Here is an 8,693-nt window from a genome sequence, read left to right as displayed (position 1 = left end):
TGCATAAAAATGTACAAACGAACCTCGGAAAATCCCAAAAATTTACACAACACTCCTATTGTTCTATGTTGACACTAGAAATTTTTTGAAAGCAATAAGAGGCAGCGGATATCATTTCGTCCCCAAAGGTGGGATGCACCCTACCAAAAACATCAGGCTTGTTGTGAGCGCCTTTGGTTTGTGAGAAGCATATCCCCAAACCTCCCCAAATGGGACAATATTTTTACAACGGCATGTTGATTCGGCTCCATGATAGCATGCCAAGTTTCATGAATTTCAGATGAGTTCTGGATTTACTAGAATTTAGAAAACAGGAATCTCAATGTTTGCGGCCGAGTGACGGTGGCAGGGTGTTTGACATTCATTCCCATTTCTTGCATGGGACCTAAGCATGCAACCAAGGACACAGATTTGAATTTTCAACCAATTTATATGCATTAGAGCATGTGCATGTAGTTCAAATTTGAATTGTGCTCATAATGCATTAAAAACGAATTAATGCATAAAAATGTCCAAATGAACCCCGAAAAATCCCAAAAATTGACACAACACTCCTATTGTTCTATGTTGACACTAGAAATTTTTTGAAAGCAATAAGAGGCAGCGGATATTGTTTCATTCCCAAAGGTGGGACGTACCCTACAGAAAACATTAGGCTTGTTGTGAGAACCTTTGGTTTGTGAGAAGCATATCCCCAAACCTGCCCCGAATGGGACAATATTTTTACCACGGCATGTTGATTCCGCTCCATGATAGCATACCAAGTTTCATGAATTTCAGATGAGTTTTGAATTTACTAGAATTTAAAAAACAGGAATCTTAATGTTTGCGGCTGAGTGATGGTGGCAGGGTGTTTGACATTCATTCCCATTTCTTGCATGGGACCTAAGCATGCAAGCAAGCACACATATTTGAATTTTCAACCAATTTATATGCATTAGAGCATGTGCATGTAGTTCAAATTTGAATTGTGCTCATAAATGCATTGAAAACGCAATTAATGCATGAAAATGTCGAAACCAACCCCGAAAAATCCCAAAAATTGACACAACTCTTGTGTTGTTCTATGTTGACACGAGAAACATTTTGAAAGTAAGAAGAGGCAACATATATCGTTTCATCCCCCAAGGTGGGACGTACCCTACTGAAACCATTAGGCTTGTTGTGAGAGAAGCTCTAGTTTGCGAGAAGCTTATACCCACACCTGCCCCAAATGGGACAATATTTTTACCATGGCATGTCAGTACTGTTCCATGATATCATGTCAAGTTTCATGAATTTCAGACAAGTTTTCGATTTACTAGAATGTTAAAAGCATGTATCTCAATGTTAGCAGCTGAGCGACAGTGTCAAGGTGTTTGACATTCATTCTCATTTCTTGCATGTGACCTAAGCTTGCAACCAATGACAAACATTTGATTTTGCAACCCATTTTTATGGACTGGAGCATGTGGTTTAATTTTGATTTGTGCACCTAAAATGCCTAGAAAACCAAGTTACCGTATAAAAATGTCCAAAGGAACCCTGAACAATTCCAATTTTTTACAACACACATATAGTTGCATGTTTACTGCAGATAAAAGGTCTAGCAATTCAAACACTGTCCATTGCTGCTGTGACCCCATTCTGTAATTCAAATCAAAATTAAAAATCAAGTACATCCCACACAGTTTATTATCACCAACCATGTGAGATGCAGTACAAAATATCCTGGAGCATCGTCAGTGTATAGTACGCCTATGTCTTACGCGAGAAGGTCCATCGGCTACAGTCCACAGCCGGCGTGTCAAGCACACTAGCTCGCTCCCCAAATATAATTTCACTATTCAATCATCGCCGGTGAAAGATGGGGACGTGGACTCACGTCGTGAGAGAAACTTCAGCGGCCCACTCCGGTGAGAGCGCGGCTGCAACCGCCATGCGCGTGCTAACAAGGTGCATGAGCGCAGCCGCAATCTACGACCGAGCGGCCATGACAACCCAAATGGCTGTTGTTGCTTCTCAGGTGACGGCAGCAACATCTGCCTTGGGGATAGCAGTTGGCGAGAGTGGCACAGCAGCTGTCCGTTTCCACAACAGCGGCCTTATCCCTAATGGAGGCTGCCCACGACCATGTCGAGGCCACCCATGCCCAGATAGTGGTGGTCACCGCACAAATCGAACGAAGCTTCTCTGACAATGGTCGGCAACCCACGGACGAAGAGTTGGCAATCGCCGAGAGCGTTCGAGTAGCCATCCGTTCCTCCACCGCATACCTTGCGACGACGGAGCCCGCCCAAGCCCAGATCGCGTCCGCCCATGCCTAGCTCATGGCAGCCTTTTCCAAAGAGATGGCGGACACAGATGGTGAGATGCTTGCCGAATACGGTGAGATGGATGCCATGGAGCTCCTTCCCTAGGAGATCGTTGGGCGCGAGCTGGACATGGAGGAGGCGACGGAGATCGACGAGCACCAGCCATAGTAGTACTCTTTGTTTTGTTTAATTAGGAGCGTCGGTCTTTAATTTGTTAGATTAATGTTTAGGCCAGCTAGCTCTATTTAATTGCTTAACTTGCTCAATTAAGAAGTGTGGGTGTGCTGTAGTCTCCTTTGTGTACCCAAATTATGCAATGACGTGGATGAGCACTGTAACCAGGGAAATTGGAACCAAAATTTTTGATGTTCAAACTCATCGCACACGGGTTAAGCTATCTGAACCGTTTGTGATGTTCACATATCGTACACAGTTATGAATAAGGGACCGTGTTTGATGACACTTTGCGCGCCAGTTTTTCGCTGAAGCGATTCCAAATTTTCAGCTTCCGCGGAAATACCTACCTCCCTGCTGCCTCCCTCTTACCAAAAGCCACATTTCCACTGTTTCCGCCTTCCTTTCCAAGTTGAAACCTTCACTCCTTGCTTGCAGCGCCGCCCCCCTTGCCGGCGACCCTCCTTCATGCTGCTCGGCCTCGTCTATCTAGGCAGGTAATCCACACTAGACCCCCATCCCCCTCCTCCTTCCACATCCCACATGCCCCAACCGTCGGCGCGACACCTTCCACCCAAATCACCGACCCATCCACCAAATAAGTGCCACCCTAAGCCATGGTGCACGCAGTAGATCCAGGAGCTCAAGGAGCATTTGGCAGCGAAGAAGCAAATCGTGGCTGCACACTCGGATGAGGTCGTGATGGCTACCATTCGTGTCGACCCCCAGATCTTGGAGGAGCACCTTGCCATTTGCTAGCTATGTTAGTTAAGCATGCTCGGTTTACCCGTTGCGTGTGCTGCTCCTGCCTTTCCTTAACAAATTCTAGTGAATTGTGCTATCTAATTTTACCATGCAATTTGTTGCTCCTATGTATATGTTCTATATGTCGTGCAGTGTGGTGCTCACTTATTAACTGTTTGGTTAATTAGTTGTCATCTTTAGGTAATTGTTTGGTTCAATTCTGTAAATGTGATGTTCAATTCTTCAGGCTGCAATTTTGTATTGTCTTCCATGCAAGAAATAAATCGAATTTATCTTTACAAAATACATGAGAAATGAATACAGTTGCTATATTTCCAAGTTGTCAAGCATGCTTGGTTTGGTTATACATTGTGCAATGTGGTGTTCAGTTAACGTTTGGTTCATTTGTGTTGTGGTGTTTAGTTAATTGTTTGGTTCAATTCTGCAATGCGATGTTCAATAGTTGTGGGTGCATTCTGTTATTGTATACCATGTGAGAAGTAAATCGAATTTGGCTGTACTAAATACATGAGAAACAAATACAATTGCTATATTTCCAAGTTGTCAAGCATGCATGGTTTGGTTATACATTGTGTAATGTGGTGCTCAATTAACGTTTGGTTCATTTGTGTTGTGTTGTTTAGTTAACTATTTGGTTCAATTATGCAATGCGATGTTCAATAGTTGTGGGTGCATTCTGTTATTGTATACCATGTGAGAAGTAAATCGAATTTGGTTGTACTAAATACATGAGAAACAAATACAATTGTTATATTTCCAAGTTGTTAAGCATGTTTGGTTCAGTTAACTATCTGATCTTCTATTAGGAGTATGTTATATTGTGCAATGTGGTGCTCAGTTAATGTTTGGTTCATTTGTTGTGGTGTTTAGTTAACTGCTTGGTTCAATTCTGCAATGTAATGTCCAATTGTCATGGTTGGAATTTTGTATTGTTGTGCATGTGAGGAATAAATCGAATTTGGTTGCACTTAATACATGAGAAACATATACAAGTGCTATATTTCCTAGTTCTTAATCTTGCTTGGTTTGGATAAATGGGTTTTCCATGTGGCTTGAATTAATCTGATGAATCTTTAATGTGCTTATTTTTCATCAACATATTTTTACTGATAGCATGCGAACCCTTACTTAACCTGATGACTAACTACCTTATATGTGTTGTAGGGAAACAATGGGAAGCACTGAGGTTTACAATCGAGGTTAGCACGTGCAGGGTCAGTTGTCTAATAGCACATTATTGTGCAATTGCAGGAACCATTCTAATACTTAGGTTTTTAACAATTTGGTCTTGCACATGTAGGTCCTGCTGTCAGAGGTTTTGACCCACTGTTCGACCCTTTTGCGTATGGGGAAATGAGTTGTCCATGAATATCAATCAAGTCAAGAAACTCAGAAAGATTGTTAGGATAAATAAATTGGCGACAAAAAACAACAAGATCTTTCTCTGCACAATGAAGAAGACATCAGTTCACTACAAGATGGTACTAACTATTATACCTTGCCTTTTTTAATCCCTTTGCCCCATTTCTAATATAGAGAAGATATTTATGCACATCCTTGTTTTCAGGCCTTTCCAAAGCAATTCACTGATGATTACCTCTCAAACCACCTCTATGGTCATGAGGCGAGGAAGGTTTTCATACAACACCCACGGTTCAATATTGAAGTGTTCCTGAAGAGGACGAAGGATGGACGGTCAATCATCCACAGGCACTGGCCCAAAGTTGCAAAGACCTTCAACATCAATGAAGGCTCAATATTCGCCTTCTGCTTCAGCAGTTTTCCCTATGAGATGCATCTGTCTATGTACCGTCTATGATGCTAATTTCGAAAGGTCATGTGAAACTTGGTGCTGGTGCAGTTGTGTAATGGGGTAGCTGAGTGCTGAAGCTATCATGTTGTACTCTGATGTATTTCAGTTATGAAATCCTGCTTCCTTAATATGGGAATGAAATATATTATGTGTTTAATATGAATGTCAATTAGATTAATAAGTGGATTATTAATAATAGGGCAATTAGCCTGCTAATTGGTTTTTGCTATTGCAAACGGTTATTGAGAAAATACCGCGGCCGATGACCTAAGGCAACACACACACTTTCTAGGTAAACCATGTTGGATCGATGAACAATCACACACGACGTTCTATTGAAAACTGCTTACGTTAGGCCACCTTGCGCAAACATTTACCGCATAAAAACTGTGTGTGATGGATAACCTTTGCCACACGGTTTCTTCTACGCACTGTGTGTGATGCATTCAATAATGCAAACAATATTTTTTATTATTGTGTGCGTTGGGAACACCATCACAAACGATTTAAGGGGGAAAATTGTGTGTGATGTACCTACGAACGGAAACGTTTTCCTTGAGCAACTGTGTGGGATTTATATACGAACTGAAACTTTTCGTGGGGATTGACTGTGTGGGATGTACTTACGACCGGAAATGATTTCGCCTGTATAATTGTTTTTTGAGCACTACTGTATATATAACCGTATGTGCTCGCTCGCCGGTCGCACATGACCTCATTTTGCCGAGTGTGTGTGCTAGGAGGGCATATCCCCGACGATTTCTGGGTCGTGTGGGAAGGACCTCCTAATCGCCCACACTCACTAGGTGACGGTTCCGAACACCGTCGCGGAAAGGGGTTAAAAACCGTTTGTATAGCACCTCGCTGTACCAGTGTTAGTGATATTGATCCAAAACCCTCAACCACTTTCTCATTCCAAATATGTCCAAAACCCAAAGTCAAACTCGGCCCCACCGATATTTCCTATCCGGCGCCACTGAGATCATTTGACATAGCCACTGCCAGAAACCCTAACAGTTCGGTCACACTGATATGGATCTCAGTCTCATCGAGATGGCCTTGCAAACTCTCTATTGCATGTTGCAATTGTTTCGGTCTCACCGAAATTGCGATCAGTCACACCAAGTTGGCTTGACATCTTCTCTGTTGCCTTATTGCTTCACTTCGGTCTCACCGAGTTGATGCAATCTATGCCATCGAGTTGATGTTTGCCCTAAGCCCTAGCACATCGGTCCCATTGAGTTGTTCCAGACGGTCCCACCGAGATCATAACATTCACATTTTGAACTGAATCGGTCTCGCCGAGTTCTTCTATTCGGTCTGACCAAGTTTGGTCAAATGTGTGTAACGGTTGTATTTTGTCTGGAGGCTATATAGAACCCTCCACTCCCTTCTCCATATGTGAGAGAACCATCAGAACGTGTCTACACTTCCAGCATACATTTTCTGGGAGAGAACCATCTACCCATGTGTTGAGATCAAGATATTCCAATCCTACCACAAGAATGTTGATTTCTAGCCTTCCCCAAGTTGCTTTCTAGTCAAATCATCTTTCCACCATATCCAAATCTGTGAGAGAGAGTTGAGTGTTGGGGAGACTATCATTTGAAGCACAAGTGAAAGGAGGTCATCATCAACAAAACATCTATTACCTTTTGGAGAGTGGTGTCTCCTAGATTGATTAAGTGTCGCTGGAAACCACAACCACCTATGGGACCAGGACGACCCCTTGCTGGTTCGGCAGGGGGATGGCGCATTGCACAAAGAGCAGACCAATGTGGGACAGTGCAACAGAGATCACACGGGCAGTTTTATCCAGGTTCGGGCCGCTGCGAGGCGTAAAACCCTACTCCTACTTTGGTGGATTAATGGTGGAAAAGTGGTGGCGGGGCATAGTACACTTGCCCGGCAAGGGTTGCCTCAGGGCAGTAGCGACTACGCACGTATGGGGGTGTGAGTTCTCTAACTTTCCAACCCGCAAACCATTGCCATGGGCCTCCTTTTATAGGTTAAGGGGTTACCAAAGTGGCAAATAAGCCATTAGACACTAATAAGATAGCAAATAGTGCTATCATACCTAACTCTGCAGGCTGACAGTGTGCATTTAATGCACCGCTTAATGTCACGTCCTTGGTTGCCCGACAAGGCTTGCGGGGCTATCTTGCCAACTCCATGCCTGCCCGTCTGACACATCACAGGACGGGTGTCATCTGTGGGTTTTCTGGTAGAAAGGGGCTGCCATGTGGTGAATGGCGGCCACCTAACCACTCTGCGGCTTGACACTGCACTGATCAATGACATGAGTCATGGTGGAGTGCTTGGTGAGGTGTTTCAGCCTTCGCAAGCCCTGGTAGGCCTAGCCGGGATGCCTCGGTCATCTTCTTCTGGGTGTGCCCTCGCCCCTTGTCGGGATCGCCTGCCCGACAAGGGAGGCTTCTTCCTTGATGATATCTTGCTTCTTTGGCTTGGCCTTGGTCCTTCTGATCTGCTGGTTGGTTCTTCAAATCTCTTGGTCTCTTGCATTCTGTCTTGGCTTGGCCCTTCAATCTTGATCCTGCGCCTGTGCACAGTCAGGGCAACAAACCCAGGGTCTGTTGCATTGACAAAAGCCCTCAGGCCTGCCCCGAACGCGTCGCCGAGCATCATCCGGGTAGGGCCTAATAAGCGCACAGGCAGAAACACTGAAGATGCTGGTCTCTTGAGATCTTCTTTGCTTATTCATTAGTCTTGATTTCGGGCCAGTTCACGGTTTCCCCGAGCGTCGTGTAAATCCAATGGCGGTGGGGCCGCTCCAGTAATGGCCCGTGAATGACTTTAATGCATGGGGTATAAACTGCCAATTCACTCTTCCCACCACACCCTTATCCTTAGCCACGTATGCTGCATGCATCGCGCGGGGTAGGTAACGGAGGCGCGTGGTGTGGGAGAGCATAATGGCAAGGGCCTAGCTTCCTTGAATTGGTGGAGGAGGGTGGTGGTCCTCGCGGTGGAACCAACCCCAGCCCCCCGCTTGCCTATAAAAGGAAGAGCGGGGGAAGAGTGGAGGCATTCATCCGCACTTTCCTCCTCCTCTGCCTTGCTCCATCTTGGATCCCCGGGCTTGAGCTTAGAACCTTTTGTGGTGGTGAGGATGCTCGGGCGGCACAACGGTAACACTGGAGGTGGCGACTCCGGCGCGCTCGTAGTCGTGTCGCCCGTAGCCTTGATTCTGGTGGGAGGGGATGCGAATGACACCATGCTGAGGCCCACGGTGGGTGCGGGGTGTGGTAGTCGGTCGCTCCTTGTTCTTTGCTCCTGCGCGACACGGAGGAAGGGCCCTAGGGGAGGCCTGTCGTTGGCGATGGCGGATTTGGCTCTTTCGGGTGTCTCCCTCTGTTTTTGGAGGAGGGCTTCTTGTCTTCGTACACGTCTTCGGAACAAGTGGTCAACTCTGACGTCAGGGCCGTTGGGGACAACCATGCTCTATGTGGGGTAAGCCAGAGAGCATGGCATTCGGTGTGGCTGACGATCTGAGGTCTTTGGGTGGTAGTGATGCGGATGGCGGCGGCAACCCATGATGCGTCAAGAACGGGGGTGACCGTTCCAATGAGTCGTGTTTGCCGGTGACTCCGTGCTCCCATCTGGTCCTCTGGCAGCGTCACCATCCC

This window comes from Triticum dicoccoides, chromosome 3B (genome assembly GCF_002162155.2).
Source record: "Triticum dicoccoides isolate Atlit2015 ecotype Zavitan chromosome 3B, WEW_v2.0, whole genome shotgun sequence".
In the NCBI taxonomy this organism is placed as follows: domain Eukaryota; kingdom Viridiplantae; phylum Streptophyta; class Magnoliopsida; order Poales; family Poaceae; genus Triticum; species Triticum dicoccoides.
This window is presented reverse-complemented; position numbering follows the sequence as displayed.